General features: G+C 59.6%; 1 long non-coding RNA gene across 1 annotated transcript in view; it reads left to right on the top strand.

Moving 5' to 3' along the window:
• The first annotated feature begins 289 nt into the window (after nt 1-289).
• The window catches only part of LOC147709778 (uncharacterized), a 118,951-nt gene continuing 93,787 nt past the window's right edge, over nt 290-25,453 (top strand). The window contains exons 1-2 of the long non-coding RNA XR_015296729.1: nt 290-384; nt 10,888-11,055. This is a non-coding gene — a long non-coding RNA (uncharacterized LOC147709778). The remainder of the gene's footprint in view (nt 385-10,887; nt 11,056-25,453) is intronic.

Below are 25,453 nucleotides of genomic sequence, written 5' to 3'. Positions count from 1 at the left end.
GAGTGTTACCAGCCCTGACTCTCAAGCTTTGCTCATGTTGTGGGGTGCGTGTCTTACAATGGAACTGTGCCCGCGTGGACACACCCTGCTGCGCTCTGCTGTGCGCTGGAAATGCTGGCACCGGCTCCAGGACGTCAAACACCGGGACAGGCAGGGACAGGGGGCGGCGACTCTTAATGGGAGGCGGAGTCAGTGCAAGAAACAGGTCCATCCTCCGCCCCTATTGGCCAGCCTTGCCAAACAGACAGGCAGAGGCCTATAAATATGGTGGTTCCACCACTTGGAGTTCAGAGCATCCCTCGGATATCAAGATGAAGAGCGCTGGCTGTTACCTGCTTGCCCTGGCCCTCGTGCTGGGCCCCGTGCTCCAGATGTGTGCAGCTCGTGAGTACAGACTCTGTGTGGCTTCTCTACACACTGCCCAGGGGCGGCTCCTCTGCTATGGTAGAGGAGGGTCCCCCACTGCTGATGAGGGAGAGGGTGCGAGCTTCCTTGGGAGGGAGCTGTGTGCAGCTGAAGCACATGAGGGAGAGGGTGCGAGCTTCAATGGCAGGGAGCTGTGTGCAGCTGCAGCACATGAGGGAGAGGGTGCGATCTGCATTGGGAGGGAGCTGTGTGCCGCTTCATCAGATGAGGGAGAGGGTGCGAGCTTCCTTGGGAGGGAGCTGTATGCAGCTTCAGCATATGAGGGAGAGGGTGCGAGCTGCCTTGGGAGGGAGCTGTGTGCCGCTTCATCAGATGAGGGAGAGGGTGCGAGCTTCCTTGGAGGAAGCTGTGTGCAGCTGCAGCAGATGAGGGAGAGGGTGCGAGCTGCCTTGGGAGGGAGCTGTGTGCAGCTTCCGCACACAAGGGAGAGGGTGCGAGCTTCAGTGGCAGGGATCTGTGTGCAGCCTCAGCACACGAGGGAGAGGGTGCGAGCTTCCTTGGCAGGGAGCTGTGTGCAGCTTCCGCACACAAGGGAGAGGGTGCAAGCTTCAGTGGCAGGGAGCTGTGTGCAGCTGCAGCACATGAGGGAGAGGGTGCGAGCTTCCTTGGCAGGGAGGTGTGTGCAGCTGCAGGACATGAGGGAGAGGGTACGAGCTTCCTTGGGAGGAAGCTGTGTGCAGCTGCAGCACATGAGGGAGAGGGTGCGAGCTTCCTTGGCAGGGAGCTGTGTGCAGCTGCAGCACATGAGGGAGAGGGTGCGAGCTTCCTTGGCAGGGAGCTGTGTGCAGCTGCACCACATGAGAGAGAGGGTGCGAGCTTCCTTGGGAGGGAGCTGTGTGCAGCTGCAGCACATGAGGTAGAGGGTGCGAGCTTCCTTGGGAGGGAGCTTTGTGCAGCTGCAGCAGATGAGGGAGAGGGTGCGAGCTTCCTTGGGAGGGAGCTGTATGCAGCTGCAGCACATGAGGGAGAGTGTGCGAGCTTCCTTGGCCGGGAGCTCTGTGCAGCTGCAGCACATGAGGGAGAGGGTGCGAGCTTCCTTGGGAGGGAGCTTTGTGCAGCTGCAGCAGATGAGGGAGAGGGTGCGAGCTTCCTTGGGAGGGAGCTGTGTGCAGCCGCAGCACATGAGGGCGAGGGTGTGAGCTTCAGTGGCAGGAAGCTGTGTGCAGCTTCAGCAGATGAGGGCGAGGGTGCGAGCTTCCTTGGGAGGGAGCTGTGTGCAGCTTCCGCCCACAAGGGAGAGGGTGCGAGCTTCCTTGGTAGGGAGCTGTGTGCAGCCGCAGCACATGAGGGAGAGGGTGCGAGGTTCCTTGGGAAGGAGGTGTGTGCAGCTGCAGCACATGAGGAAGAGGGTGCGAGCTTCCTTCGGAGGGAGCTGTGTGCAGCCGCAGCACATGAGGGAGAGGGTGCGAGCTTCAGTGGCAGGGAGCTGTGTGCAGCTTCAGCAGATGAGGGCGAGGGTGCGAGCTTCCTTGGGCGGGAGCTGTGTGCATCTTCTGCACACAAGGGAGAGGGTGCGAGCTTCCTTCGGAAGGAGGTGTGTGCAGCTGCAGCACATGAGGGAGAGGGCGTGAGCTTCCTTGGGAGAGAGCTGTGTGCAGCCACAGCACATGAGGGAGAGGGTGCGAGCTTCCTTGGGAGGGAGCTGTGTGCAGCTTCAGCAGATGAGGGCGAGGGTGCGAGCTGCCTTGGGAAAGAGCTGTGTGCAGCTGCAGCACACGAGGGAGAGGGTGCAAGCTTCCTTGGGAAGGAGCTGTGTGCAGCTGCAGAACATGAGGGAGAGGGTGCGAGCTTCCTTGGGAGGGAGCTGTGTGCAGCTTCCGCACTCAAGGGAGAGGGTGCGAGCTCCCTTGGGAGGGATCTGTGTGCAGCACATGAGTGAGAGGGTGCGAGCTTCCTTGGGAAGGAGGTGTGTGCAGCTGCAGCACATGAGGGAGAGGGTGCAAGCTTCAGTGGCAGGGAGCTGTGTGCAGCCGCAGCACATGAGAGAGAGGGTGCGAGCTTCCTTGGTAGGGAGCTGTGTGCAGCCGCAGCACATGAGGGAGAGGGTGCAAGCTTCAGTGAAGGGGGATGTGTGCAGCTGCAGCACATGAGGGAGAGGGTGCAAGCTCCCTTGGAAGGGAGCTGTGTGCAGCTGCAGCACATGAGGGAGAGGGTGCGAGCTTCAGTGGCAGGGAGCTGTGTGCAGCCGCAGTACATGAGGAAGAGGGTGCGAGCTCCCTTGGAAGGGAGCTGTGTGCAGCCGCAGCACATGAGGGAGAGGGTGCGAGCTTCAGTGGCAGGGAGCTGTGTGCAGCCGCAGCACATGAGGGACAGGGTGCGAGCTCCCTTGGAAGGGAGCTGTGTGCAGCTGCAGCACATGAGGGAGAGGTTGCGAGCGTCAGTGGCAGGGAGCTGTGTGCAGCTGCAGCACATGAGGGAGAGGGTGCGAGCGTCAGTGGCAGGGAGCTGTGTGCAGCTGCAGCACATGAGGGAGAGGGTGCAAGCGTTAGTTGCAGGGAGCTGTGTGCAGCTGCAGCACATGAGGGAGAGGGTGTGAGCGTCAGCGGCAGGGAGCTGTGTGCAGCTGCATCACATGAGGGAGAGGGTGCGAGCGTCAGTGGCAGGGAGCTGTGTGGAGCTGCAGCACATGCGGGAGAGGGTGCGAGTGTCAGTGGCAGGGAGCTGTGTGCAGCTGCAGCACATGAGGGAGAGTGTGCGAGCATCAGTGGCAGGGAGCTGTGTGCCGCCGCAGCACATGAGGGAGAGGGTGCGAGCTTCCTTGGAAATGAGCTGTGTGCAACTTCAGCACATGAGAGAGAGGGTGCGAGCTTCCTTGGGAGGGAGCTGTGTTCAGCTGCAGCACATGAGGGAGAGGGTCCGAGCTTTCTTGGGAGGGAGCTTTGTGCCGCTTCATCAGATGAGGGAGAGGGTGCGAGCTTCCTTGGAGGAAGCTGTGTGCAGCTGCAGCAGATGAGGGAGAGGGTGCGAGCTGCCTTGGGAGGGAGCTGTGTGCAGCTTCCGCACACAAGGGAGAGGGTGCGAGCTTCAGTGGCAGGGATCTGTGTGCAGCCTCAGCACATGAGGGAGAGGGTGCGAGCTTCCTTGGCAGGGAGCTGTGTGCAGCTTCCGCACACAAGGGAGAGGGTGCAAGCTTCAGTGGCAGGGAGCTGTGTGCAGCTGCAGCACATGAGGGAGAGGGTGCGAGCTTCCTTGGCAGGGAGGTGTGTGCAGCTGCAGGACATGAGGGAGAGGGTACGAGCTTCCTTGGGAGGAAGCTGTGTGCAGCTGCAGCACATGAGGGAGAGGGTGCGAGCTTCCTTGGCAGGGAGCTGTGTGCAGCTGCAGCACATGAGGGAGAGGGTGCGAGCTTCCTTGGCAGGGAGCTGTGTGCAGCTGCACCACATGAGAGAGAGGGTGCGAGCTTCCTTGGGAGGGAGCTGTGTGCAGCTGCAGCACATGAGGTAGAGGGTGCGAGCTTCCTTGGGAGGGAGCTTTGTGCAGCTGCAGCAGATGAGGGAGAGGGTGCGAGCTTCCTTGGGAGGGAGCTGTATGCAGCTGCAGCACATGAGGGAGAGTGTGCGAGCTTCCTTGGCCGGGAGCTCTGTGCAGCTGCAGCACATGAGGGAGAGGGTGCGAGCTTCCTTGGGAGGGAGCTTTGTGCAGCTGCAGCAGATGAGGGAGAGGGTGCGAGCTTCCTTGGGAGGGAGCTGTGTGCAGCCGCAGCACATGAGGGCGAGGGTGTGAGCTTCAGTGGCAGGAAGCTGTGTGCAGCTTCAGCAGATGAGGGCGAGGGTGCGAGCTTCCTTGGGAGGGAGCTGTGTGCAGCTTCCGCCCACAAGGGAGAGGGTGCGAGCTTCCTTGGTAGGGAGCTGTGTGCAGCCGCAGCACATGAGGGAGAGGGTGCGAGGTTCCTTGGGAAGGAGGTGTGTGCAGCTGCAGCACATGAGGAAGAGGGTGCGAGCTTCCTTCGGAGGGAGCTGTGTGCAGCCGCAGCACATGAGGGAGAGGGTGCGAGCTTCAGTGGCAGGGAGCTGTGTGCAGCTTCAGCAGATGAGGGCGAGGGTGCGAGCTTCCTTGGGCGGGAGCTGTGTGCATCTTCTGCACACAAGGGAGAGGGTGCGAGCTTCCTTCGGAAGGAGGTGTGTGCAGCTGCAGCACATGAGGGAGAGGGCGTGAGCTTCCTTGGGAGAGAGCTGTGTGCAGCCACAGCACATGAGGGAGAGGGTGCGAGCTTCCTTGGGAGGGAGCTGTGTGCAGCTTCAGCAGATGAGGGCGAGGGTGCGAGCTGCCTTGGGAAAGAGCTGTGTGCAGCTGCAGCACACGAGGGAGAGGGTGCAAGCTTCCTTGGGAAGGAGCTGTGTGCAGCTGCAGAACATGAGGGAGACTGTGCGAGCTTCCTTGGGAGGGAGCTGTGTGCAGCTTCCGCACTCAAGGGAGAGGGTGCGAGCTCCCTTGGGAGGGATCTGTGTGCAGCACATGAGTGAGAGGGTGCGAGCTTCCTTGGGAAGGAGGTGTGTGCAGCTGCAGCACATGAGGGAGAGGGTGCAAGCTTCAGTGGCAGGGAGCTGTGTGCAGCCGCAGCACATGAGAGAGAGGGTGCGAGCTTCCTTGGTAGGGAGCTGTGTGCAGCCGCAGCACATGAGGGAGAGGGTGCAAGCTTCAGTGAAGGGGGATGTGTGAAGCTGCAGCACATGAGGGAGAGGGTGCAAGCTCCCTTGGAAGGGAGCTGTGTGCAGCTGCAGCACATGAGGGAGAGGGTGCGAGCTTCAGTGGCAGGGAGCTGTGTGCAGCCGCAGTACATGAGGAAGAGGGTGCGAGCTCCCTTGGAAGGGAGCTGTGTGCAGCCGCAGCACATGAGGGAGAGGGTGCGAGCTTCAGTGGCAGGGAGCTGTGTGCAGCCGCAGCACATGAGGGACAGGGTGCGAGCTCCCTTGGAAGGGAGCTGTGTGCAGCTGCAGCACATGAGGGAGAGGTTGCGAGCGTCAGTGGCAGGGAGCTGTGTGCAGCTGCAGCACATGAGGGAGAGGGTGCGAGCGTCAGTGGCAGGGAGCTGTGTGCAGCTGCAGCACATGAGGGAGAGGGTGCAAGCGTTAGTTGCAGGGAGCTGTGTGCAGCTGCAGCACATGAGGGAGAGGGTGTGAGCGTCAGCGGCAGGGAGCTGTGTGCAGCTGCATCACATGAGGGAGAGGGTGCGAGCGTCAGTGGCAGGGAGCTGTGTGGAGCTGCAGCACATGCGGGAGAGGGTGCGAGTGTCAGTGGCAGGGAGCTGTGTGCAGCTGCAGCACATGAGGGAGAGTGTGCGAGCATCAGTGGCAGGGAGCTGTGTGCCGCCGCAGCACATGAGGGAGAGGGTGCGAGCTTCCTTGGAAATGAGCTGTGTGCAACTTCAGCACATGAGAGAGAGGGTGCGAGCTTCCTTGGGAGGGAGCTGTGTTCAGCTGCAGCACATGAGGGAGAGGGTCCGAGCTTTCTTGGGAGGGAGCTTTGTGCAGCTGCAGCAGATGAGGGAGAGGGTGCGAGCTTCCTTGGGAGGGAGCTGTGTGCAGCTGCAGCACATGAGGGAGAGGGTGCGAGCTTCCTTGGCTGGGAGCTGTGTGCAGCTGCAGCACATGAGGGAGAGGGCGCGAGCTTCCTTGGGAGGGAGCTGTGTGCAGCTGCAGCACATGAGGGAGAGGGTGCGAGCTTCCTTGGGAGGGAGCTTTGTGCAGCTGCAGCAGATGAGGGAGAGGATGCGAGCTTCCTTGGGAGGGAGCTGTGTGCAGCCGCAGCACATGAGGGCGAGGGTGCGAGCTTCAGTGGCAGGTAGCTGTGTGCAGCTTCAGCAGATGAGGGCGAGGGTGCGATCTTCCTTGGGAGGGAGCTGTGTGCAGCTTCCGCCCACAAGGGAGAGGGTGCGAGCTTCCTTGGTAGGGAGCTGTGTGCAGCCGCAGCACATGAGGGAGAGGGTGCAAGGTTCCTTGGGAAGGAGGTGTGTGCAGCTGCAGCACATGAGGAAGAGGGTGCGAGCTTCCTTCGGAGGGAGCTGTGTGCAGCCGCAGCACATGAGGGTGAGGGTGCGAGCTTCAGTGGCAGGGAGCTGTGTGCATCTTCAGCAGATGAGGGCGAGGGTGCGAGCTTCCTTGGGGGAGCTGTCTGCAGCTTCCGCACACAAGGGAGAGGGTGCGAGCTTCCTTCGAAAGGAGGTGTGTGCAGCTGCAGCACATGAGGGAGAGGGTGCGAGCTTCCTTGGGAAAGAGCTGTGTGCAGCCGCAGCACATGAGGGAGAGGGTGCGAGTTTCCTTGGGAGGGAGCTGTGTGCAGCTTCAGCAGATGAGGGCGAGGGTGCGAGCTGCCTTGGGAATGAGCTGTGTGCAGCTGCAGCACACGAGGGAGAGGGTGCGAGCTTCCTTGGGAAGGAGCTGTGTGCAGCTGCAGAACATGAGGGAGAGGGTGCGAGCTTCCTTGGGAGGGACCTGTGTGCAGCTTCTGCACTCAAGGGAGAGGGTACGAGCTCCCTTGGGAGGGATCTGTGTGCAGCACATGAGTGAGAGGATGCGAGCTTCCTTGGGAAGGAGGTGTTTGCAGCCGCAGCACATGAGGGAGAGGGTGCAAGCTTCAGTGGCAGGGAGCTGTGTGCAGCCGCAGCACATGAGAGAGAGGGTGCGAGCTTCCTTGGTAGGGAGCTGTGTGCATCCGCAACACATGAGGGAGAAAGTGTGAGCTTCAGTGGCAGGGAGCTGTGTGCAGCCACAGCACATGAGGGAGAGGTTGCGAGCTCCCTTGGTAGGGAGCTGTGTGCAGCCGCAACACATGAGGGAGAGGGTGCGAGCTTCAGTGGCAGGGAGCTGTGTGCAGCTGCAGCACATGAGGGAGAGGGTGTGAGCTTCAGTGGGAGGGATCTGTGTGCAGCTGCAGCACATGAGGGAGAGGGTGCGAGCTTCCTTGGAAGGGAGCTGTGTGCAGCCGCAGCACATGAGGGAGAGGGTGCGAGCTTCAGTGGCAGGGAGCTGTATGCAGCCGCGGCACATGAGGGACAGGGTGCGAGCTCCCTTGGGAGGGAGCTGCGTGCAGCTGCAGCACATGAGGGAGAGGGTGCGAGCGTCAGTGGCAGGGAGCTGTGTGCAGCTGCAGCACATGAGGGAGAGGGTGCGAGCTTCAGTGGCAGGGAGCTGTGTGCATCTGCAGCACATGAGGGAGAGGGTGCCAGCGCAGCAGCAGGGAACTGTGTGCAGCTGCAGCACATGAGGAAGAGGGTGCGAGCGTCAGTGGCAGGGAGCTGCGTGCAGCTGCAACACATGAGGGAGAGGGTGCGAGCGTCAGTGGCAGGGAGCTGTGTGCAGCTGCAGCACTTGAGGGATTGGGTGCGAGCGTCAGTGGCAGGGAGCTGTGTGCAGCTGCAGCACATGAGGGAGAGGGTGCGAGCGTCAGTGGCAGGGAGCTGTGTGCAGCTGCAACACATGAGGGAGAGGGTGCGAGCGTCAGTGGCAGGGAGCTGTGTGGAGCTGCAGCACATGAGGGAAACGGTGCGAGCGTCAGTGGCAGGGAGCTGTGTGGAGCCGCAGCACATGAGGGAGAGGGTGCGAGCGTAAGTGGCAGGGAGCTGTGTGCAGCTGCAGCACATGAGGGAGAGTGTGCGAGCGTCAGTGGCAGGGAGCTGTGTGCAGCCGCAGCACATGAGGGAGAGGGTGCGAGCTTCCTTGGAAATGAGCTGTGTGCAGCTTCAGCACATGAGGGAGAGGGTGCGAGCTTCCTTCGGAGGGAGCTGTGTGAAGCCGCAGCACATGAGGGAGAGGGTCTGAGCTTCAGTGGTAGGGAGCTGTGTGCAGCTGCAGCACATGAGGGAGAGTGTGCGAGCTTCAGTGGCAGGGAGCTGTGTGCAGCTGCAGCACATGAGGGAGAGGGTGCGAGCGTCAATGGCAGGGAGCTGTGTGCAGCTGCAACACATGAGGGAGAGGGTGCGAGCGTAAGTGGCAGGGAGCTGTGTGCAGCTGCAGCACATGAGGGAGAGTGTGCGAGCTTCAGTGGCAGGGAGCTGTGTGCAGCTGCAGCACATGAGGGAGAGGGTGCGAGCTTCAGTGGCAGGGAGCTGTGTGCAGCTGCAGCACATGAGGGAGAGGGTGCGAGCGTCAGTGGCAGGGAGCTGTGTGCAGCTGCAGCACATGAGGGAGAGGGTATGAGCTTCCTTGGCAGGGAGCTGTGTGCAGCTGCAGCACATGAGGGAGAGGGTGCAAGCTTCCTTGTCAGGGAGCTGTGTGCAGCTGCAGCACATGAGAGAGAGGGAGAGAGCTTCCTTGGCAGGGAGCTGTGTGCAGCTGCAGCACATGAGGGAGAGGGTGCGAGCTTTCTTGGGAGGGAGCTTTGTGCAGCTGCAGCAGATGAGGGAGAGGGTGCGAGCTTCCTTGGGAAGGAGCTGTGTGCAGCTGCAGCACATGAGGGAGAGGGTGCGAGCTTCCTTGGCCGGGAGCTGTGTGCAGCTGCAGCACATGAGGGAGAGGGTGCGAGCTTCCTTGGGAGGGAGCTGTGTGCAGCTGCAGCACATGAGGGAGAGGGTGCAAGCTTCCTTCGGAGGGAGCTTTGTGCAGCTGCAGCAGATGAGGGAGAGGGTGCGAGCTTCCTTGGGAGGGAGCTGTGTGCAGCTGCAGCACATGAGGGCGAGGGTGCGAGCTTCAGTGGCAGGGAGCTGTGTGCAGCTTCAGCAGATGAGGGCGAGGTTGCGATCTTCCTTGGGAGGGAGCTGTGAGCAGCTTCCGCCCACAAGGGAGAGGGTGCGAGCTTCCTTGGAAGGGAGCTGTGTGCAGCCGCAGTATATGAGGGAGAGGGTGCAAGGTTCCTTGGGAAGGAGGTGTGTGCAGCTGCAGCACATGAGGAAGAGGGTGCGAGCTTCCTTCGGAGGGAGCTGTGTGCAGGCGCAGCACATGAGGCCGAGGGTGCGAGCTTCAGTGGCAGGGAGCTGTGTGCAGCTTCAGTAGATGAGGGCGAGGGTGCGAGCTTCTTTGGGGGGGAGCTGTGTGCAGCTTCCGCGCACAAGGGAGAGGGTGCGAGCTTCCTTCGGAAGGAGGTGTGTGCAGCTGCAGCACATGAGGGAGAGGGTGCGAGCTTCTTTGGGAAAGAGCTGTGTGCAGCCGCATCACATGAGGGAGAGGGTGCGAGCTTTCTTGGGAGGGAGCTGTGTGCAGCTTCAGCAGATGAGGGCGAGGTTGCGAGCTGCCTTGGGAATGAGCTGTGTGCAGCTGCAGCACACGAGGGAGAGGGTGCGAGCTTCCTTGGGAGGGAGCTGTGTGCAGCTTCCGCACTCAAGGGAGAGGGTGCGAGCTCCCTTTGGAGGGATCTATGTGCAGCACATGAGTGAAAGGGTGCGAGCTTCCTTGGGAAGGAGGTGTGTGCTGCCGCAGCACATGAGGGAGAGGGTGCAAGCTTCAGTGGCAGGGAGCTGTGTGCAGCCGCAGCACATGAGAGAGAGGGTGCGAGCTTCCTTGGTAGGGAGCTGTGTGCATCTCGAACTCACGAGGGAGAGGGTGCGAGCTTCAGTGGCAGAGAGCTGTGTGCAGCCGCAGCACATGAGGGAGAGGTTGCGAGCTCCCTTGGTAGGGAGCTGTGTGCAGCTGCAACACATGAGGGAGAGGGTGCGAGCTTCAGTGGCAGGGAGCTGTGTGCAGCCACAGCACATGAGGGAGAGGTTGCAAGCTCCCTTGGTAGGGAGCTGTGTGCAGCCGCAGCACATGAGGGAGAGGGTGCAAGCGTCAGTGGCAGGGAGCTGTGTGCAGCCGCAGCACATGAGGGAGAGGTTGCAAGCTCCCTTGGTAGGGAGCTGTGTGCAGCCGCAACACATGAGGGAGAGGGTGCGAGCGTCAGTGGCAGGGAGCTGTGTGCAGCCGCAGCACATGAGGGAGAGGGTGCGAGCTTCCTTGGTAGGGAGCTGTGTGCATCTGCAACTCACGAGGGAGAGGGTGCGAGCTTCAGTGGCAGGGAGCTGTGTGCAGCCGCAGCACATGAGGGAGAGGGTGCGAGCTGCCTTGGGAGGGAGCTGTGTGCAGCTGCAGCACATGAGGGAGAGTGTGCGAGCTGCCTTGGGAGGGAGCTGTGTGCAGCTGCAGCACATGAGGGAGAGGGTGCGAGCTTCAGTGGCAGGGAGCTGTGTGCAGCTGCAGCACATGAGGGAGAGGGTGCGAGCATCAGTGGCAGGGAGCTGTGTGCAGCTGCAGCACATGAGGGAGAGTGTGCGAGCTGCCTTGGGAGGGAGGTGTGTGCAGCTGCAGCACATGAGGGAGAGGGTGCGAGCGTCAGTGGCAGGGAGCTGTGTGCTTTGTGCGCGTTGACGCTTCCTCAGGGTTGTCCTGCACACAGACGGTGCTCACGGATACGTGTGTCTGGACTCTGATGCTTTTGGTGCTCTGTGGAGACCATGTCTGTGCTCAGCCGAAGTCCGCATGAAAAGACTTCAGGGGCTGGCTCTGAATGATGAGGCGGCAGACTCACCGATTCTTACATTTTTTTTTATTACAGAGATTTGCAGTGGTCCGTTTTCTCCGTTTCCTTCGGATCCTAATGTTCCGCCAGTTGGGTGCGAGGGTGGTGTTGACTACGCTCAGTGCAACAAGGACAAGAATTGCCCTTTTAAGATCCAGATGTGCTGCCTGGACATCGCCACCTGCGCCACGGTTTGCGTTCCAGGTAAGGGGGCAATGCAGGGGTCTCCATGGCAACGCCTGGGGGGAGGGGGCCCACACACTTCCGGCTGTTTTGGGTCCGGCAGCCCCACGGACCTGGCACAAAGCAGAGGCCTGATCTTTACCATAAGTGTCATACTGAACATACATTCAGATGTGTAGGGCTGGAGCACAGAGGGCGCATTCCAGGGCATCGTCAGAGTCCAGCCTGTCCCTCTCTGAGAATAAACCCATCACAACTTCACACTTCACAGGTGACCCAGAGCAGGCCCAGGCGCACCTGACTGAGAGACGTCATCCCTGATGCTAAGGTGCGGGAGAAATATCTATATATGTACAATAATGAACCTCAATACATGACATGCCGTAGCCATGGTGAGGGGTCCCAGTGCAAAAAAAAGGTTCCTGTGAACTTTATTAAGATGCAGAAAAGCAGTGCAAGCGTCCTCCACACACAGAACAGGGGCAGCACTGGCTGCAGCAGTGCAAGCTTCCTCCACACACAGAACAGAGGCAGCACTGGCTGCAGCAGTGCAAGCTTCCTCCACACACAGAACAGAGGCAGCACTGGCTGCAGCAATGCAAGCTTCCTCCACACACAGAACAGGGGCAGCACTGGCTGCAGCATTGCAAGCTTCCTCCACACACGGAACAGGGGCAGCACTGGCTGCAGCACTGCAAGCTTCCTCCACACACAGAACAGGGGCAGCACTGGCTGCAGCACTGCAAGCTTCCTTCAAACACAGAACAGGGGCAGCACTGGCTGCAGCAGTGCAAACTTCATCCACACACTAAACAGGTGCAGGACTGGCGGGAGCAGTGCAAGCTACCTTCACGTGTAGAACAGAGACAGCACTGGCTGCAGCAGGGGAAGCTTCTTCCACATACAGAACAGGGGCAGCACTGGCTGCAGCAGTGCAAGCTACCTTCACGCATAGAACAGAGACAGCACTGGCTGCAGCAGGGCAATCTTCTTCCAGATACAGAACAGGGGCAGCACTGGCTGCAGCAGTGTAAGCTTCCTTCACGCATAGAACAGGGCAGCACTGGCTGCAGCAGTGCAAGCTTCCTCCAAACACAGAACAGGGGCAGCACTGGCTGCAGCAGTGCAAGCTTCCTCCACACACGGAACAGGGGCAGGACTGGCTGCAGCAGTGTAAGCTTCCTCCACACACGGAACAGGGGCAGCACTGGCTGCAGCAGTGCAAGCTTCCTCCAAACACAGAACAGGGGCAGCACTGGCTGCAGCAGTGCAAGCTTCCTCCGCACATAGAACAGGGGCAGCACTGGCTGCAGCAGTGCAAGCTTTCTCCACCCACAGAACAGGGGCATCACTGGCTGCAGCAGTGCAAGCTTCCTCCACACACAGAACAGGGGCAGCACTGGCTGCAGCAGTGCAAGCTTCCTCCACACACGGAACAGGGGCAGTACTGGCTGCAGCAGTGTAAGCTTCCTCCACACACGGAACAGGGGCAGCACTGGCTGCAGCAGTGCAAGCTTCCTCCAAACACAGAACAGGGGCAGCACTGGCTGCAGCAGTGCAAGCTTCCTCCGCACATAGAACAGGGGCAGCACTGGCTGCAGCAGTGCAAGCTTTCTCCACCCACAGAACAGGGGCATCACTGGCTGCAGCAGTGCAAGCTTCCTCCACACACAGAACAGGGGCAGCACTGGCTGCAGCAGTGCAAGCTTCCTTCACGCACAGAACAGGGGCAGCAATGGCTGTAGCAGTGCAAGCGTCCTTCACACACAGAACAGGGGCAGCACTGGCTGCAACATTGCAAGCTTCCTTCATGCATAGAACTGGGGCAGCACTGGCTGCAGCAGTGCAAACTTCCTCCACACACTGAACAGGGGCAGCACTGGCGGGAGCAGTGCAAGCATCCTTCACACACAGAACAGGGGCAGCATTGGCTGCAGCAGTGCAAGCTTCCTTCATACATAGAACAGGGGCAGCACTGGCAGCAACAGTGCAAGCTTCCTTCATGCATAGAACAGGGGCAGCACTGGCTGCAGCAGTGCAAGCGTCCTCCACACACAGAGCAGGGACAGCACTGGCTGCAGCATTGCAAGATTCCTCCAAACACAGAACAGGGGCAGCACTGGCTGCAGCAGTGCAAGCTTCCTCCACACACAGAACAGGGGCAGCACTGGCTGCAGCAGTGCAAGCTTCCTCCACACACAGAGCAGGGGCAGCACTGGCGGGAGCAGTGCAAGCTTCCTTCATGCATAGAACAGGGGCAGCACTGTCTGCAGCAGTGCAAGCTTCCTCCACACACAGAGCAGGGGCAGCACTGGCGGGAGCAGTGCAAGCTTCCTTCATGCATAGAACAGGGGCAGCACTGGCTGCAGCAGTGCAAGCTTCCTCCAAATACAGAACAGGGGCAGCACTGGCTGCAGCAGTGCAAGCTTTCTCCACACACAGAAAAGGGGCAGCACTGGCTGCAGCAGTGCAAGCTTCCTCCACACCTAGAACAGAGGGCAGCCCTGGCTGCAGCAGTGCAAGCTTCCTTCACGCACAGAACAGGCGACGCACTGGCTGCAGCAGTGCAAGCTTCCTTCACGCACAGAACAGGGGCAGCACTGGCTGCAGCAGTGCAAGCTTCCTCCGCACATAGCACAGGGGCAGCACTGGCTGCAGCAGTGCAAGCTTCCTTCACGCACAGAACAGGGGCAGCACTGGCTGCAGCAGTGCAAGCGTCCTTCACACACAGAACAGGGGCAGCACTGGCTGTAACATTGCAAGCTTCTTTCACACATAGAACTGGGGCAGCACTGGCTGCAGCAGTGCAAACTTCCTCCACACACTGAACAGGGGCAGCACTGGCGGGAGCAGTGCGAGTGTCCTTCACACACAGAACAGGGGCAGCACTGGCTGCAGCAGTGCAAGCGTCCTCCACACACAGAACAGGGGCAGCAGTGGCTGCAGCAGTGCAAGCTTCCTCCACACACAGAAAAGGGGCAGCACTGGCTGCAGTAGTGCAAGCTTCCTCCACACCTAGAACAGAAAGCAGCCCTGGCTGCAGCAGTGCAAGCTTCCGTCACGCACAGAACAGGCGACACACTGGCTGCAGCAGTGCAAGCTTCCTTCACACACAGAACAGGGGCAGCACTGGCTGCAGCAGTGCAAGCTTCCTCCACACACAGAACAGGGGCAGCACTGGCTGCAGCAGTGCAAGCTTCCTCCACACACAGAGCAGGGGCAACACTGGCGGGAGCAGTGCAAGCTTCCTTCATGCATAGAACAGGGGCAGCACTGTCTGCAACAGTGCAAGCTTCCTCCAAACACAGAACAGGGGCAGCACTGGCTGCAGCAGTGCAAGCTTCCTCCAAATACAGAACAGGGGCAGCACTGGCTGCAGCAGTGCAAGCTTCCTCCACACACAGAAAAGGGGCAGCACTGGCTGCAGCAGTGCAAGCTTCCTCCACACCTAGAACAGAGGGCAGCCCTGGCTGCAGCAGTGCAAGCTTCCTTCACGCACAGAACAGGGGCAGCACTGGCTGCAGCAGTGCAAGCTTCCTCCACACACAGAACAGGGGCAGCACTGGCTGCCGCAGTGCAAGCTTCCTTCATGCATAGAACAGGGGCAGCACTGTCTGCAGCAGTGCAAGCGTCCTCCACACACAGAACAGGAGCAGCACTGGCTGCAGCATTGCAAGCTTCCTCCAAACACAGAACAGGGGCAGCACTGGCTGCAGCAGTGCAAGCGTCCTCCACACACAGAACAGGGTCAGCACTGGCTGCAGCATTGCAAGCTTCCTCCAAACACAGAACAGGGGCAGCACTGGCTGCAGCAGTGCAAGCTTCTCTAAATACAGAACAGGGGCAGCACTGGCTGCAGCAGTGCAAGCTTCCTCCACACACAGAAAAGGGGCAGCACTGGCTGCAGCAGTGCAAGCTTCCTCCACACCTAGAACAGAGGGCAGCCCTGGCTGCAGCAGTGCAAGCTTCCTTCACGCACAGAACAGGCGATGCACTGGCTGCAGCAGTGCAAGCTTCCTTCACGCACAGAACAGGGGCAGCACTGGCTGCAGCAGTGCAAACTTCCACCGCACATAGCACAGGGGCAGCACTGGCTGCAGCAGTGCAAGCTTCCTTCACGCACAGAACAGGGGAAGCACTGGCTGCAGCAGTGCAAGCGTCCTTCACACACAGAACAGGGGCAGCACTGACTGTAACATTGCAAGCTTCCTTCACGCATAGAACTGGGGCAGCACTGGCTGCAGCAGTGCAAACTTCCTCGACACACTGAACAGGGGCAGCACTGGCAGGAGCAGTGCAAGCGTCCTTCACACACAGAACAGAAAGCAGCCCTGGCTGCAGCAGTGCAAGCTTCCTTCACGCACAGAACAGGCGACGCACTGGCTGCAGCAGTGCAAGCTTCCTTCACGCACAGAACAGGGGCAGCACTGGCTGCAGCAGTGCAAGCTTCCTCCACACACAGAACATGGGCAGCACTGGCTGCAGCAGTGCAAGCTTCCTCCACACACAGAGCAGGGGCAGCACTGGCGGGAGCAGTGCAAGCTTCCTTCATGCATAGAACAGAGGCAGCACTGTCTGCAGCAGTGCAAGCTTCCTCCAAACACAGAACAGGGGCAGCACTGGCTGCAGCATTGCACGCTTCGTCCAAACACAGAACAGGGTCAGCACTGGCTGCAGCAGTGCAAGCTTCCTCCAAATACAGAACAGGGGCAGCACTGGCTGCAGCAGTGCAAGCTTCCTCCACACACAGAAAAGGGGCAGCACTGGCTGCAGCAGTGCAAGCTTTCTCCACACCTAGAACAGAGGGCAGCACTGGCTGCAGCAGTGCAAGCTTCCTCCACACACGGAACAGGGGCAGTACTGGCTGCAGCAGTGTAAGCTTCCTCCACACACGGAACAGGGGCAGCACTGGCTGCAGCAGTGCAAGCTTCCTCCAAACACAGAACAGGGGCAGCACTGGCTGCAGCAGTGCAAGCTTCCTCCACACACAGAACAGGGGCAGCACTGGCGGGAGCAGTGCAAGCTTCCTTCATGCATAGAACAGGGGCAGCACTGTCTGCAGCAGTGCAAGCTTCCTCCACACACAGAGCAGGGGCAGCACTGGCGGGAGCAGTGCAAGCTTCCTTCATGCATAGAACAGGGGCAGCACTGGCTGCAGCAGTGCAAGCTTCCTCCAAATACAGAACAGGGGCAGCACTGGCTGCAGCAGTGCAAGCTTTCTCCACACACAGAAAAGGGGCAGCACTGGCTGCAGCAGTGCAAGCTTCCTCCACACCTAGAACAGAGGGCAGCCCTGGCTGCAGCAGTGCAAGCTTCCTTCACGCACAGAACAGGCGACGCACTGGCTGCAGCAGTGCAAGCTTCCTTCACGCACAGAACAGGGGCAGCACTGGCTGCAGCAGTGCAAGCTTCCTCCGCACATAGCACAGGGGCAGCACTGGCTGCAGCAGTGCAAGCTTCCTTCACGCACAGAACAGGGGCAGCACTGGCTGCAGCAGTGCAAGCGTCCTTCACACACAGAACAGGGGCAGCACTGGCTGTAACATTGCAAGCTTCTTTCACACATAGAACTGGGGCAGCACTGGCTGCAGCAGTGCAAACTTCCTCCACACACTGAACAGGGGCAGCACTGGCGGGAGCAGTGCGAGTGTCCTTCACACACAGAACAGGGGCAGCACTGGCTGCAGCAGTGCAAGCGTCCTCCACACACAGAACAGGGGCAGCAGTGGCTGCAGCAGTGCAAGCTTCCTCCACACACAGAAAAGGGGCAGCACTGGCTGCAGTAGTGCAAGCTTCCTCCACACCTAGAACAGAAAGCAGCCCTGGCTGCAGCAGTGCAAGCTTCCGTCACGCACAGAACAGGCGACACACTGGCTGCAGCAGTGCAAGCTTCCTTCACACACAGAACAGGGGCAGCACTGGCTGCAGCAGTGCAAGCTTCCTCCACACACAGAACAGGGGCAGCACTGGCTGCAGCAGTGCAAGCTTCCTCCACACACAGAGCAGGGGCAACACTGGCGGGAGCAGTGCAAGCTTCCTTCATGCATAGAACAGGGGCAGCACTGTCTGCAACAGTGCAAGCTTCCTCCAAACACAGAACAGGGGCAGCACTGGCTGCAGCAGTGCAAGCGTCCTCCACACACAGAACAGGAGCAGCACTGGCTGCAGCATTGCAAGCTTCCTCCAAACACAGAACAGGGGCAGCACTGGCTGCAGCAGTGCAAGCTTCCTCCAAATACAGAACAGGGGCAGCACTGGCTGCAGCAGTGCAAGCTTCCTCCACACACAGAAAAGGGGCAGCACTGGCTGCAGCAGTGCAAGCTTCCTCCACACCTAGAACAGAGGGCAGCCCTGGCTGCAGCAGTGCAAGCTTCCTTCACGCACAGAACAGGGGCAGCACTGGCTGCAGCAGTGCAAGCTTCCTCCACACACAGAACAGGGGCAGCACTGGCTGCCGCAGTGCAAGCTTCCTTCATGCATAGAACAGGGGCAGCACTGTCTGCAGCAGTGCAAGCGTCCTCCACACACAGAACAGGAGCAGCACTGGCTGCAGCATTGCAAGCTTCCTCCAAACACAGAACAGGGGCAGCACTGGCTGCAGCAGTGCAAGCGTCCTCCAAACACAGAACAGGGTCAGCACTGGCTGCAGCATTGCAAGCTTCCTCCAAACACAGAACAGGGGCAGCACTGGCTGCAGCAGTGCAAGCTTCTCCAAATACAGAACAGGGGCAGCACTGGCTGCAGCAGTGCAAGCTTCCTCCACACACAGAAAAGGGGCAGCACTGGCTGCAGCAGTGCAAGCTTCCTCCACACCTAGAACAGAGGGCAGCCCTGGCTGCAGCAGTGCAAGCTTCCTTCACGCACAGAACAGGCGACGCACTGGCTGCAGCAGTGCAAGCTTCCTTCACGCACAGAACAGGGGCAGCACTGGCTGCAGCAGTGCAAACTTCCACCGCACATAGCACAGGGGCAGCACTGGCTGCAGCAGTGCAAGCTTCCTTCACGCACAGAACAGGGGAAGCACTGGCTGCAGCAGTGCAAGCCTCCTTCACACACAGAACAGGGGCAGCACTGACTGTAACATTGCAAGCTTCCTTCACGCATAGAACTGGGGCAGCACTGGCTCCAGCAGTCCAAACTTCCTCGACACACTGAACAGGGGCAGCACTGGCAGGAGCAGTGCAAGCGTCCTTCACACACAGAACAGAAAGCAGCCCTGGCTGCAGCAGTGCAAGCTTCCTTCACGCACAGAACAGGCGACGCACTGGCTGCAGCAGTGCAAGCTTCCTTCACGCACAGAACAGGGGCAGCACTGGCTGCAGCAGTGCAAGCTTCCTCCACACACAGAACATGGGCAGCACTGGCTGCAGCAGTGCAAGCTTCCTCCACACACAGAGCAGGGGCAGCACTGGCGGGAGCAGTGCAAGCTTCCTTCATGCATAGAACAGAGGCAGCACTGTCTGCAGCAGTGCAAGCTTCCTCCAAACACAGAACAGGGGCAGCACTGGCTGCAGCATTGCACGCTTCGTCCAAACACAGAACAGGGGCAGCACTGGCTGCAGCAGTGCAAGCTTCCTCCAAATACAGAACAGGGGCAGCACTGGCTGCAGCAGTGCAAGCTTCCTCCACACACAGAAAAGGGGCAGCACTGGCTGCAGCAGTGCAAGCTTCCTCCACACCTAGAACAGAGGGCAGCACTGGCTGCAGCAGTGCAAGCTTCCTCCACACATAGCACAGGGGCAGCACTGGCTGCAGCAGTGCAAGCTTCCTTCACGCACAGAACAGGGGCAGCACTGGCTGCAGCAGTGCAAGCGTCCTTCACACACAGAACAGGGGCAGCACTGGCTGTAACATTGCAAGCTTCCTTCACACATAGAACTGGGGCAGCACTGGCTGCAGCAGTGCAAACTTCCTCCACACACAGAAAAGGGGCAGCACTGGCTGCAGCAGTGCAAGCTTCCTCCACACCTAGAACAGAGGGCAGCACTGGCTGCAGCAGTGCAAGCTTCCTCCACACACAGAACAGAGGCAGCACTGGCTGCAGCAATGCAAGCTTCCTCCACACACAGAACAGGGGCAGCACTGGCTGCAGCATTGCAAGCTTCCTCCACACACGGAACAGGGGCAGCACTGGCTGCAGCACTGCAAGCTTCCTCCACACACAGAACAGGGGCAGCACTGGCTGCAGCACTGCAAGCTTCCTTCAAACACAGAACAGGGGCAGCACTGGCTGCAGCAGTGCAAACTTCCTCCACACACTGAACAGGTGCAGGACTGGCGGGAGCAGTGCAAGCTACCTTCACGTGTAGAACAGAGACAGCACTGGCTGCAGCAGGGGAAGCTTCTTCCACATATAGAACAGGGGCAGCACTGGCTGCAGCAGTGCAAGCTACCTTCACACATAGAACAGAGACAGCACTGGCTGCAGCAGGGCAATCTTCTTCCACATACAGAACAGGGGCAGCACTGGCTGCAGCAGTGTAAGCTTCCTTCACGCATAGAACAGGGCAGCACTGGCTGCAGCAGTGCAAGCTTCCTCCAAACACAGAACAGGGGCAGCACTGGCTGCAGCAGTGCAAGCTTCCTCCACACACGGAACAGGGGCAGGACTGGCTGCAGCAGTGTAAGCTTCCTCCACACACGGAACAGGGGCAGCACTGGCTGCAGCAGTGCAAGCTTCCTCCAAACACAGAACAGGGGCAGCACTGGCTGCAGCAGTGCAAGCTTCCTCCGCACATAGAACAGGGGCAGCACTGGCTGCAGCAGTGCAAGCTTTCTCCACCCACAGAACAGGGGCATCACTGGCTGCAGCAGTGCAAGCTTCCTCCACACACAGAACAGGGGCAGCACTGGCTGCAGCAGTGCAAGCTTCCTCCACACACGGAACAGGGGCAGTACTGGCTGCAGCAGTGTAAGCTTCCTCCACACACGGAACAGGGGCAGCACTGGCTGCAGCAGTGCAAGCTTCCTCCAAACACAGAACAGGGGCAGCACTGGCTGCAGCAGTGCAAGCTTCCTCCGCACATAGAACAGGGGCAGCACTGGCTGCAGCAGTGCAAGCTTTCTCCACCCACAGAACAGGGGCATCACTGGCTGCAGCAGTGCAAGCTTCCTCCACACACAGAACAGGGGCAGCACTGGCTGCAGCAGTGCAAGCTTCCTTTACGCACAGAACAGGGGCAGCAATGGCTGCAGCAGTGCAAGCGTCCTTCACACACAGAACAGGGGCAGCACTGGCTGCAACATTGCAAGCTTCCTTCATGCATAGAACTGGGGCAGCACTGGCTGCAGCAGTGCAAACTTCCTCCACACACTGAACAGGGGCAGCACTGGCGGGAGCAGTGCAAGCATCCTTCACACACAGAACAGGGGCAGCATTGGCTGCAGCAGTGCAAGCTTCCTTCATGCATAGAACAGGGGCAGCACTGGCAGCAACAGTGCAAGCTTCCTTCATGCATAGAACAGGGGCAGCACTGGCTGCAGCAGTGCAAGCGTCCTCCACACACAGAGCAGGGACAGCACTGGCTGCAGCATTGCAAGATTCCTCCAAACACAGAACAGGGGCAGCACTGGCTGCAGCAGTGCAAGCTTCCTCCACACACAGAACAGGGGCAGCACTGGCTGCAGCAGTGCAAGCTTCCTCCACACACAGAGCAGGGGCAGCACTGGCGGGAGCAGTGCAAGCTTCCTTCATGCATAGAACAGGGGCAGCACTGTCTGCAGCAGTGCAAGCTTCCTCCACACACAGAGCAGGGGCAGCACTGGCGGGAGCAGTGCAAGCTTCCTTCATGCATAGAACAGGGGCAGCACTGGCTGCAGCAGTGCAAGCTTCCTCCAAATACAGAACAGGGGCAGCACTGGCTGCAGCAGTGCAAGCTTTCTCCACACACAGAAAAGGGGCAGCACTGGCTGCAGCAGTGCAAGCTTCCTCCACACCTAGAACAGAGGGCAGCCCTGGCTGCAGCAGTGCAAGCTTCCTTCACGCACAGAACAGGCGACGCACTGGCTGCAGCAGTGCAAGCTTCCTTCACGCACAGAACAGGGGCAGCACTGGCTGCAGCAGTGCAAGCTTCCTCCGCACATAGCACAGGGGCAGCACTGGCTGCAGCAGTGCAAGCTTCCTTCACGCACAGAACAGGGGCAGCACTGGCTGCAGCAGTGCAAGCGTCCTTCACACACAGAACAGGGGCAGCACTGGCTGTAACATTGCAAGCTTCTTTCACACATAGAACTGGGGCAGCACTGGCTGCAGCAGTGCAAACTTCCTCCACACACTGAACAGGGGCAGCACTGGCGGGAGCAGTGCGAGTGTCCTTCACACACAGAACAGGGGCAGCACTGGCTGCAGCAGTGCAAGCGTCCTCCACACACAGAACAGGGGCAGCAGTGGCTGCAGCAGTGCAAGCTTCCTCCACACACAGAAAAGGGGCAGCACTGGCTGCAGTAGTGCAAGCTTCCTCCACACCTAGAACAGAAAGCAGCCCTGGCTGCAGCAGTGCAAGCTTCCGTCACGCACAGAACAGGCGACACACTGGCTGCAGCAGTGCAAGCTTCCTTCACACACAGAACAGGGGCAGCACTGGCTGCAGCAGTGCAAGCTTCCTCCACACACAGAACAGGGGCAGCACTGGCTGCAGCAGTGCAAGCTTCCTCCACACACAGAGCAGGGGCAACACTGGCGGGAGCAGTGCAAGCTTCCTTCATGCATAGAAAAGGGGCAGCACTGTCTGCAACAGTGCAAGCTTCCTCCAAACACAGAACAGGGGCAGCACTGGCTGCAGCAGTGCAAGCGTCCTCCACACACAGAACAGGAGCAGCACTGGCTGCAGCATTGCAAGCTTCCTCCAAACACAGAACAGGGGCAGCACTGGCTGCAGCAGTGCAAGCTTCCTCCAAATACAGAACAGGGGCAGCACTGGCTGCAGCAGTGCAAGCTTCCTTCATGCATAGAACAGGGGCAGCACTGGCTGCAGCAGTGCAAACTTCTTTGACACACTGAACAGGGGCAGCACTGGCAGGAGCAGTGCAAGCGTCCTTCACACACAGAACAGAAAGCAGCCCTGGCTGCAGCAGTGCAAGCTTCCTTCACGCACAGAACAGGCGACGCACTGGCTGCAGCAGTGCAAGCTTCCTTCACGCACAGAACAGGGGCAGCACTGGCTGCAGCAGTGCAAGCTTCCTCCACACACAGAACATGGGCAGCACTGGCTGCAGCAGTGCAAGCTTCCTCCACACACAGAGCAGGGGCAGCACTGGCGGGAGCAGTGCAAGCTTCCTTCATGCATAGAACAGAGGCAGCACTGTCTGCAGCAGTGCAAGCTTCCTCCAAACACAGAACAGGGGCAGCACTGGCTGCAGCATTGCACGCTTCGTCCAAACACAGAACAGGGGCAGCACTGGCTGCAGCAGTGCAAGCTTCCTCCAAATACAGAACAGGGGCAGCACTGGCTGCAGCAGTGCAAGCTTCCTCCACACACAGAAAAGGGGCAGCACTGGCTGCAGCAGTGCAAGCTTCCTCCACACCTAGAACAGAGGGCAGCACTGGCTGCAGCAGTGCAAGCTTCCTCCGCACATAGCACAGGGGCAGCACTGGCTGCAGCAGTGCAAGCTTCCTCCAAACACAGAACAGGGGCAGCACTGGCTGCAGCAGTGCAAGCTTCCTCCACACACAGAACAGGGGCAGCACTGGCTGCAGCAGTGCAAGCTTCCTCCACACACAGAGCAGGGGCAGCACTGGCGGGAGCAGTGCAAGCTTCCTTCATGCATAGAACAGGGGCAGCACTGTCTGCAGCAGTGCAAGCTTCCTCCACACACAGAGCAGGGGCAGCACTGGCGGGAGCAGTGCAAGCTTCCTTCATGCATAGAACAGGGGCAGCACTGGCTGCAGCAGTGCAAGCTTCCTCCAAATACAGAACAGGGGCAGCACTGGCTGCAGCAGTGCAAGCTTTCTCCACACACAGAAAAGGGGCAGCACTGGCTGCAGCAGTGCAAGCTTCCTCCACACCTAGAACAGAGGGCAGCCCTGGCTGCAGCAGTGCAAGCTTCCTTCACGCACAGAACAGGCGACGCACTGGCTGCAGCAGTGCAAGCTTCCTTCACGCACAGAACAGGGGCAGCACTGGCTGCAGCAGTGCAAGCTTCCTCCGCACATAGCACAGGGGCAGCACTGGCTGCAGCAGTGCAAGCTTCCTTCACGCACAGAACAGGGGCAGCACTGGCTGCAGCAGTGCAAGCGTCCTTCACACACAGAACAGGGGCAGCACTGGCTGTAACATTGCAAGCTTCTTTCACACATAGAACTGGGGCAGCACTGGCTGCAGCAGTGCAAACTTCCTCCACACACTGAACAGGGGCAGCACTGGCGGGAGCAGTGCGAGTGTCCTTCACACACAGAACAGGGGCAGCACTGGCTGCAGCAGTGCAAGCGTCCTCCACACACAGAACAGGGGCAGCAGTGGCTGCAGCAGTGCAAGCTTCCTCCACACACAGAAAAGGGGCAGCACTGGCTGCAGTAGTGCAAGCTTCCTCCACACCTAGAACAGAAAGCAGCCCTGGCTGCAGCAGTGCAAGCTTCCTTCACACACAGAACAGGGGCAGCACTGGCTGCAGCAGTGCAAGCTTCCTCCACACACAGAACAGGGGCAGCACTGGCTGCAGCAGTGCAAGCTTCCTCCACACACAGAGCAGGGGCAACACTGGCGGGAGCAGTGCAAGCTTCCTTCATGCATAGAACAGGGGCAGCACTGTCTGCAACAGTGCAAGCTTCCTCCAAACACAGAACAGGGGCAGCACTGGCTGCAGCAGTGCAAGCGTCCTCCACACACAGAACAGGAGCAGCACTGGCTGCAGCATTGCAAGCTTCCTCCAAACACAGAACAGGGGCAGCACTGGCTGCAGCAGTGCAAGCTTCCTCCAAATACAGAACAGGGGCAGCACTGGCTGCAGCAGTGCAAGTTTCCTCCACACACAGAAAAGGGGCAGCACTGGCTGCAGCAGTGCAAGCTTCCTCCACACCTAGAACAGAGGGCAGCCCTGGCTGCAGCAGTGCAAGCTTCCTTCACGCACAGAACAGGGGCAGCACTGGCTGCAGCAGTGCAAGCTTCCTCCACACACAGAACAGGGGCAGCACTGGCTGCCGCAGTGCAAGCTTCCTTCATGCATAGAACAGGGGCAGCACTGTCTGCAGCAGTGCAAGCGTCCTCCACACACAGAACAGGAGCAGCACTGGCTGCAGCATTGCAAGCTTCCTCCAAACACAGAACAGGGGCAGCACTGGCTGCAGCAGTGCAAGCGTCCTCCACACACAGAACAGGGTCAGCACTGGCTGCAGCATTGCAAGCTTCCTCCAAACACAGAACAGGGGCAGCACTGGCTGCAGCAGTGCAAGCTTCTCCAAATACAGAACAGGGGCAGCACTGGCTGCAGCAGTGCAAGCTTCCTCCACACACAGAAAAGGGGCAGCACTGGCTGCAGCAGTGCAAGCTTCCTCCACACCTAGAACAGAGGGCAGCCCTGGCTGCAGCAGTGCAAGCTTCCTTCACGCACAGAACAGGCGACGCACTGGCTGCAGCAGTGCAAGCTTCCTTCACGCACAGAACAGGGGCAGCACTGGCTGCAGCAGTGCAAACTTCCACCGCACATAGCACAGGGGCAGCACTGGCTGCAGCAGTGCAAGCTTCCTTCACGCACAGAACAGGGGAAGCACTGGCTGCAGCAGTGCAAGCGTCCTTCACACACAGAACAGGGGCAGCACTGACTGTAACATTGCAAGCTTCCTTCACGCATAGAACTGGGGCAGCACTGGCTGCAGCAGTGCAAACTTCCTCGACACACTGAACAGGGGCAGCACTGGCAGGAGCAGTGCAAGCATCCTTCACACACAGAACAGAAAGCAGCCCTGGCTGCAGCAGTGCAAGCTTCCTTCACGCACAGAACAGGCGACGCACTGGCTGCAGCAGTGCAAGCTTCCTTCACGCACAGAACAGGGGCAGCACTGGCTGCAGCAGTGCAAGCTTCCTCCACACACAGAACATGGGCAGCACTGGCTGCAGCAGTGCAAGCTTCCTCCACACACAGAGCAGGGGCAGCACTGGCGGGAGCAGTGCAAGCTTCCTTCATGCATAGAACAGAGGCAGCACTGTCTGCAGCAGTGCAAGCTTCCTCCAAACACAGAACAGGGGCAGCACTGGCTGCAGCATTGCACGCTTCGTCCAAACACAAAACAGGGGCAGCACTGGCTGCAGCAGTGCAAGCTTCCTCCAAATACAGAACAGGGGCAGCACTGGCTGCAGCAGTGCAAGCTTCCTCCACACACAGAAAAGGGGCAGCACTGGCTGCAGCAGTGCAAGCTTCCTCCACACCTAGAACAGAGGGCAGCACTGGCTGCAGCAGTGCAAGCTTCCTCCGCACATAGCACAGG

Source organism: Lissotriton vulgaris, chromosome 6 (genome assembly GCF_964263255.1).
Source record: "Lissotriton vulgaris chromosome 6, aLisVul1.2, whole genome shotgun sequence".
In the NCBI taxonomy this organism is placed as follows: Eukaryota; Metazoa; Chordata; class Amphibia; order Caudata; family Salamandridae; genus Lissotriton; species Lissotriton vulgaris.
Note: the sequence above shows the minus strand (reverse complement) of the source record. Positions and strands in the feature narration are given on the sequence as shown.